This window comes from Alexandromys fortis, unplaced genomic scaffold (genome assembly GCF_014885135.2).
Source record: "Alexandromys fortis isolate MF-2015 unplaced genomic scaffold, M_Fortis_MF-2015_v1.1 scaffold_26, whole genome shotgun sequence".
Lineage (NCBI taxonomy): Eukaryota > Metazoa > Chordata > Mammalia > Rodentia > Cricetidae > Alexandromys > Alexandromys fortis.
The window spans coordinates 7,901,969-7,910,303 of record NW_026067894.1 but is presented as its reverse complement, the minus strand read 5'-3'; positions in this window follow the sequence as shown (position 1 = coordinate 7,910,303).

The window sequence follows — 8,335 nt, the reverse complement described above, 5'->3', positions numbered from 1 at the left end:
TAAACTGAGCCGTTTAGGAAGAGAGAGAGAGAGAGAGAGAGAGAGAGAGAGAGAGAGGCCCTTAGCGTCAGGAGTCAGCAGCAGCAGCTGCAGCAGCGAGGAGGGCTTGCGATGATGAAGCAGGACTTCATGGTGTCTTCAAGGGATCAAATGCCGGAGGTGGGAGGTTAGGGGCTTGGGATATTACTAATACACAAAAGTATTAACTGTAAACGGAAGTGTAAAGACCTGGCGAGGTGTCTCTTTAGATTTTAGAAGTTTCAGTAAGACAGTCTGGAACCCTCCAGTGTCCCGTCCTGTCCCCCTCGTGAATACACTTCTTGGTACTACTCTAACCCAAGAACCCTTTCTCCAGGCGGGGCGTATTCTTATCTGGATGTGGCTAGGATTATGCACTACCATTCAAACACTACGGGGAGAGATAATATCCATTTTCCTTCAGCATCAAGGCAGCCTTTTAAGCTTATCCAGACTTATTTTGGTTCCTGCAATAAACAGGCAAGGTGGGAGAACTATGTCTAACAAAAATAATGCCATTGTGTGCTCTGAGTTCCCCACTGCAGGCCGCTTTTAAAGCATTTTGCTCTCACCTCCGCATCACAGGCATTCAGGCAGGTTGGCCGTGAACAAAGAGAAATCACTTCACACACACTAGCCCCAAACCTCCACTCTCAGGACAAAAGTGTCCCTCGGCAATGTTTTCCACATGGCCCTGCTGAAGGGCCATTCACTCACTTCCAACTCTCTTTCTCTTGGGAGACAAAGGCACCTTTGGGTTGAAGTGACACGGGAGAGTTGGAATCAGATTTGTTATCAACATTGCAGTCTTCAGTTTTAGCAAGAGGCTCAATCTGTCTGCTTCGACCACAGGAAGGCAGCCTTTATGCCCAGGGAGCACCGGGCCAATTATGCACCTGCAAATACACCATGCAAGACATTTCAGCCTCCTAGCACTTTGAAAGCCGACACTTGACCGGTCTCAAGGGACCTGGTCCCCCACTTCGCGGGTAATAGCTGCTTTGGAATCTGTTATTGGCACCAGAAAAAGAGAGTCCTCTGAAGTCACTCAAAAGCCATTTTTATTGTGCATTTGCAAACAAAGAACCTCAGCAAAAAAAAAAAAAAAAGTCTGTTACCAAATCAGGGTGGGAAGTCAAACTCATCCCGTGAAGAGTCAATTACCCTGGCAATTTTGTGAAGGGCTGGGAAGGGAGTGCTGGGGGAGAGGGGTGCTGGGAGGGGTCCGGCTTTGAAAACTGACTCGAAAACCCTAACAATTGCGGCAGGAGGGCCTCTGTCATTTCTGGTTATAAACTTTTTATGAATATTAACTGGGGGAATCTAGATCATGTGGGATTTTAACAATCGACTTTTAAGTAACGTCGGCTGCTTTCTGAGGAACTTGTCTGCAGTGTTGTAAGCTGAAGCTCGGAGCTGGCGACCCTCCTGTCTCTCGCCTGAGAAGCGACCTTCTTATGTGGCTCACTTCCTTGATAAGCAGGCAGACGCTCACTGCACTGTTTATCTGGGGAAAGAAATATGTGTGGGAAAAGAAGCAATTTTCTTCTCATTGCAATTAAAATCGAGTCCTGGCGACCTTGTTGTGGGATTCGCCTGCCACCTGCTGGTCAAAAGAAGAACAGCGGGGAAACAGAGGAGAAGCCCTTCTAGAGAGGAATTTTGATGATATCAAAACCTTCCTCCCTCCTTCCCCCATCTGCCTGCCTCTCTCCCTTCCTCCTTTTCTTTCCCTCCCCCTCTTTCTTTCTTTCAGTAGTTTAATGGTTTGTTATATGAACAGACATACTCATAAAATGAAACATGGGCCGGGCGGTGGTGGCGCACGCCTTTAATCCCAGAACTGGGGAGACAGAGGCAGGCGGATCTCAGTGAGTTCGAGGCCACCCTGGTCTGCAAATCGAGTTCCAGGACAGTCAGAGCTGTAACACAGCTATCTTGAAAAACAAAACAAGTTGCCGGGCAGTGGTGGTGCACGCCTTTAATCCCAGCACTAAGGAGGCAGAGGCAGGGGGATCTCTGTGAGTTCAAGTTCAGCCTGGTCTACAAGAGCTAGTTCCAGGACAGGCTCCAAAGCTACAGAGAAACCCTGTCTCAACAAAAACAAACAAACAAAAACAAAATAACAAAAAAGAATCTGCTCAACAGTTAGACAAACTCAAAAGAAAAAGAAACTGGCAAAAGGTTTATACAGATTCTTCTCCAAAAAATATTCACATAAAGAACCTAAGAAGTCTTGCTGTGAGTCAGCAGGGAAGTGCAAACTCAAACCGCAATGAGCTCTCTGAAGCCAGACCCCAAAACTAGGGGATAACTACTGAGAAAGGAGGGGAGCAGAGTGTGAGAAAAACAAAAAACCGAAAAACAGCAGTCAACTAACCTAAAAGGGCTAAGTAGTGCCCAGTGCTGGTGAGGGTGCTAGACCATGGCACCCTACACAACAGCGGGGATGGAGAGCCCTCAGTTCCCCCAGCTTCCTACCTTCCTAGGACTGGTCCTATGGGGCATGATGCAAGCTAACCAAGCACGCTACCACTGTGCCATATCCCCAAATCCTCTTATAACTTATGACAGGGATTCACTAAGTTGCTCGGGCTGGCCTTGAACTCAAGAGAGGAAAGAGAAACCAAACACTGTGAAGTGGTGGAACACACAGCAGAGATCTGTGCACACTCGGAAGGCAGAGGCAAGAGGAGTGCCAAAAGTTCAAGGCCAGTTTGCTCTACCTTCACAAGCTTAAGGCCCAGCCAGAGAGAGTGAGACCTTGTCTTAAAAAAGAAGCACACTCAGGCTTCACAGCCTTAGTGGTGGTTCACAGCCTTAATCCCAAGAAAACAAAAACAATCCCTCCCCCAATGAACCACAATAAATAATAACACACACAGACTATAAGAACAAGCAGTAACAACAAAAGAAAATTTCGGGGAGACTGACCAGGATCTCATCCCAGGTCTCATGATCTAAGTTTCTCACCTTAATGGAGCTTCTAACAGTGCATGTCCTTGCCTGTCAACTACAGCACACTACGTGGGGAGTGTAATGTATATCATGTATACATTAGTCTGCCTGCATGTATGCCTGCAGGCCAGAAGAGGGCACCAGACCTCATTACAGATGGTTGTGAGCCACCATGTGGTTGCTGGGAATTGAACTCAGGACCTTTGGAAGAGCAGCCCCATTGCTCTTAACCACTGAGCCATCTCTCCAGCCCTCTTTTTTTTTTTAACTTTTGAGACAGAGTTTCTCTCTGCCTCAGTGCTCAGGAGGCAGAGATCTCTGTGAGTTCGAGACCAGCCTGATCTTCCTCTGAGCCATTTCTCAAGTCCCTGTTTTTTTTTTTTTTTTTTATGAGACAAGGTCTCTCTTCTGTGTAGCTCTGGCTGTCCTGGAACTTACTATGTAGACTAGATTGCCCTCAAACTCAGAGATCTGCCTGCCTCTGCCTCCCGCGTGCTTGGATTAAAGGTGTGTGCCACCACATCCAGCTAAACTATTTTTTTTATTTTTTAAAATATTTATTTATTATGTATATAATATTCTGTCTGTCTGTATGCCTGCAGGCCAGAAGAGGGCACCAGATCCCATTACAGATGATTGTGAGCCACCATGTGGTTGCTGGGAATTGAACTCAGGACCTTTGGAAGAGCAGGCAATGCTCTTAACCTCTGAGCCATCTCTCCAGCCCCATAAACTAAGTTTGTAAATTTGTAAATTGTTCTTTCATGAGCATGGAGAGATGGCTCAGCATTTAAGAGCAAGCACTGGCTGCTCTTCCAGAGGACCCAGGTTCAATTTCCAGCACCCACATGACAGCTTACATCTGTATGGATCTTCAGTTCCTGGGCTTCTGAAACCCTCACACAGACATACATGCAGGCAAAACACCAGTGATCATAAAATAAAAATAAGTTATATATATTAAAAAAATTCTCCTTCAGCAAAAACTTCCATTCTTCAAATAAATCCATGAGTCACAGTTTGGGAGAACATATTCATAAAAGTCTTGAATCCAATACCTACATGCACGGAGTTCTCCGCACTCTGTAAGAGACACGACTCAGTTGAAAGAGTCCGCCAGGGGTTCACATGAGCAGACGTAGAAATAGCTAGCGAGGTTGGGAAAAACGCTCACCAACGTTAGTCATCAGGAAATGCAGACTAAACTCACAAAGGGAAACCACTCCACACCCACCAGCGTGACTAAATTGAAAACAACCCAGGTCACAACGGAAGCGCAGGTGTCCAACCTTTTCACATTTCGCGCGCTGCTGTCTCCTCCAAAAGTGTTGGGTTTTCTTCAGTCGTCCTTGTCACAGCTGCCAGTCACGTGTTCCTGGTAGGAAAGTAGTAGAACTACTTTGCAAAACATTTCATACCGTGAGTGTGTGTAATAAAAAAAGTTTGTGTGATAAATGTGTGTGTAATAAATAAATGTGTGTGTGGTGTGTGTTTTAAGACAGAGTTTTGCTCTGTAGCCTAAGGTAGCCTCAATCAAAACAAAACACGCAGTACTTTGTTTGTTTGTTTGTTTGTTTGTTTGTTTTTCCAGACAGGGTTTCTCTGTAGCTTTGGTGCCTGTCCTGGAACTAGCTCTTGTAGACCAGGCTGGCCTTGAATTCAGAAATCCATTTGTGCTTGTGCTGGGATTAAAGGTGTGGACCACCACTGCCCCACTCCTTTTTTTAAAAATGAAATCACTGTGTAGATTGTAATATTAGCATTCGGGAATTATGCTAGCCTGCCTATTGGGAACCTTGCGAGATACACTCAGGCAGTACCCTGGCCAGCTCTATGCACATGCACTATGCACCCCTTTAAGAGAGAAGCTCCACACACACACACACACACACACACACACACACACACACACACACCCCGCAGCTCCTCCTAAGAAGCAGGCAGGTCAATCTCTCTCTCTCTCTCTCTCTCTCTCTCTCTCTCTCTCTCTCTCTCTCTCTCTCTCTCTCTCTCTCTCTCTCTCTTCCTCTTTTTCTCTCTCTGATGACGTGACTTCTTCCTGGCCGTTTTGTTTTTTTGTTTTTCGAGGAGTTTTTTTGTTTGTTTGTTTGTTTGTTTGTTTTTGTTTTTGTAGCTTTGGAACCTGGAACTTGCTCTGTAGATCTGGCTGGCCTCAAATTTATAGAGATCTGCCTGTCTCTGCCTCCCGAATGCTGGGATTAAAGGTGTGCGCCGCCACGACCTGGCCTGGCCGTTTTTTTAAATTATAACATTGTTCCCGTAGAACTCACTTTTCCAAACAAAGGATCGCTGGGCCCCTCCATACTCCACCACCACGATCAGTAAGCCACTCCTCCACCTCTAGCCATTTTCCACAAGTGACCATTCGTTTTGACCACCGTCGCTTCTCATGTCTTGGCCCTGCCCACAAACCCCGGTACTAGGCAATCATGTGTCCTTCGGGCTCAGAGCCCCCCCCTCACGTGATGACGTAGGGTACGGCTTTAGCCCACTCAACACTCCACAGCCCCTGGATCTTGGTGTGATGGACGACCCAGTGCCACCTCATGGGTCCTGGCTGAATTTCTGGGATGCTAAAGTTCAGCCCTTGGATTTTACTTCTCTATCTCACTCGTGCAAAATTCTAAATGTATCCACCTTTGCCTCAGCACCCCTTAGATATCAATCCGCATGGTTGCTTACCAGCACCCCACATCCCGATATTTCACGCCCGCCATCCAACAGATGGAAAGAGAGTCCCTTTTCCCCACATTCACGCTTTCTCTTTTCTTTGCTCCAAGCCCTCCCTCTGTTAGTTCTGACTGCTCTGCTCAACTCCTGCTGGCTATGAAGCCTAGTGAGCTGCATTCCCCCTGCCAATCTCTGCCAAAGCAGCTACATCATCACCTGTCACCAGGTCCCTTTCCAAGGCATGTGCACCCTTTAAAAGTGCCCGCCAGGCAAAGCTCGTCCCCCTTGCTGCTTCTTCCTCTCTTTGTCCCTAATTTCCTCTCGCCTCTTCTTTTCTCTCTTGCTTCTCTTCCCTCACATCTGCCTGCCTCTCCCAAGCCCTTACTCTCTCCCACCTCCCGATAAACCTCTTGCACTAACTCTGTTGCGTGTGGTGTGTTTGTTTCATGGCAGGGCCCACCAAAGGCACCCACTTAATGCAGGGACCCTACCCGTCTGTCTACTCTGCCTGCAATAGATCTGTCCTCTCCCACTGCAACAAATCTGCTTTCTCGTTTACTGGCAGCTTTGATTCTCCACTTGGTTTCTTTTTCTTTGCTCCAAAGACCTGCTTCTGTCTGTCTAGTCTCTCTCCTCAAACGCCCTGTCTGCTACAATGTCAAGAGATGGAGAAGTCAGTTTTGTCTCACTCAGCACACGCTGGTTCTCCCTTTCTTCCTATTTACCCAACTCCTGTCTGATCTATGTGTGTGTGCGGACTTGCACGGGATCTGGATTTAACTCTATGTGTGTGAACGTACCCTAAGCTTTAATTCTGTGTGAATGCTGTGTAACTTGGATTCAGATTTAACTCTGTGTGTATCAACTTAGATTCAACTGTGCATATGTCTGCATGCAACTATTATTTAGAAAGACAGCCACCATGTGGCTCTCCTCCATCTTGGCTGGTGACCTCGTCATGATGTAGGCAGCCATGTGGCTGGAAGCCATCTTTTCCTGAGGTTAAAGAGCACACTTCTTACTCCTAATCAACTCTCTGTTCATTGTATCTCCTTCTAGACTAGGGAAGCAACGAGTTTCAAATATGTTGGATTGATATGGACTTTTGGATGATGATAAAAGTTGGTTAGAGGGGCTGGAGAGATGGCTCAGAGGTTAAGAGCACTGACTGCTCTTCCAGAGGTCCTGAGTTCAATTCCCAGCAACCACATGGTGGCTCACAACCATCTGTACTGAGATCTGGCGCCCTCTTCTGACATGAAAGGAATGTTGTATACATAATAAATAAATCTTGAAAAAAAAAAGTTGGTTAGATCTGTTACAACATACTGTATATGTGATTCAACTTTGCTTTAAAATATATTCTATATGGTGATAAAACTTAAGTTTGTGAAGATATATTGAGATCATCGAAAGCTAACTTAGAGATTTACATCTAAGTACTCATGTCTTTGCCAAGTGTCCAACACCAAGCTTCTAGTCTTATTGTAGACTGTTAAGAAATACAAGTAAATAGTCATTTTTGTTGTTTATTTGTTTTGTTTTGCTTTTCAAGAGAGGGTTTCTCTGTGTTCCTGGCTCTCCTGGAACTCTCTCTGTAGACCAAGCTGGTCTCAAACTCACACACATCTACCTGCCTCTGCTTCCCGAGTGCTGGGATTAAAGTCGTGAGCCACCACTGTCCAGTTTTTCCATTTTTTATGTAAATATTCATTTCTATAAATGATCAAGTTCTTTAGCTGTATTCCCGCTAAGTACTGACATAAGTAATTACAAGAATAAGCCTTACCTAGTCCCCTGTATATGTTTTCAAAGTTAAGCTTTTAAAGAGTAACTAGAAACAAAGTTTGTCTACTCAGATATACCTAATAGACAGACACTTCTCAAATGCTCACAGATCAGGAGAATATAGCATTTAAAATGTTTAATTAAAAAGCTTTTCATCAGTCAGGCGGTGGTGGCACACGCTTTTAATCCCAGCACTCAGGAGGCAGAGGCAGGCAGATCTTTGTGAGTTCGAGGACAGCCTGGTCTACAGAGCAAGTTCCAGGACAGGCTCCAAAGCTACACACAGAAACCCTGTCTCTAAAAGCCAAGGGGGAAAAAAAGGAGCTCTCAGTGGTCAGCCCCCTGCATCTCCTGGGCAATTAGATAGAAAGATGGTGCTTTGAGGTGTGAAGTTTCTGTGAGGGTCTAAGAATGCTTCAGGGTCTAGGAAAGTGGCTAAGGTGTGTAGATGCACGTTACGAAGGTCTGAGGATGAAAAGGCGTAAGTGCTGATAAAGGGATTTGAGACGCTTAAAAGAATATAGCATTGGGCTGGAGGGATGGCTCAGTAGTTAAGAGTACTGCCTGCTCTTCTAAAGGTTCAATTCTCAGCAACCACATAGTGGCTCACAACCATCTGTAATGAGATCTGGTGCCCTCTTCTGACCTGCAGGCATACACGCAGGCAGAATATTGTATACACAATAAATAAATAATTTTTTTTTTTTTTTTTTTTTTGGTTTTTCGAGACAGGGTTTCTCTGTGGCTTTGGAGCCTGTCCTGGAACTAGCTCTTGTAGACCAGGCTGGCCTCGAACTCACAGAGATCCGCCTGCCTCTGCCTCCCGAGTGCTGGGATTAAAGGCGGTTGCCACCATCGCCCGGCTCTTTTTTTTTTTTTT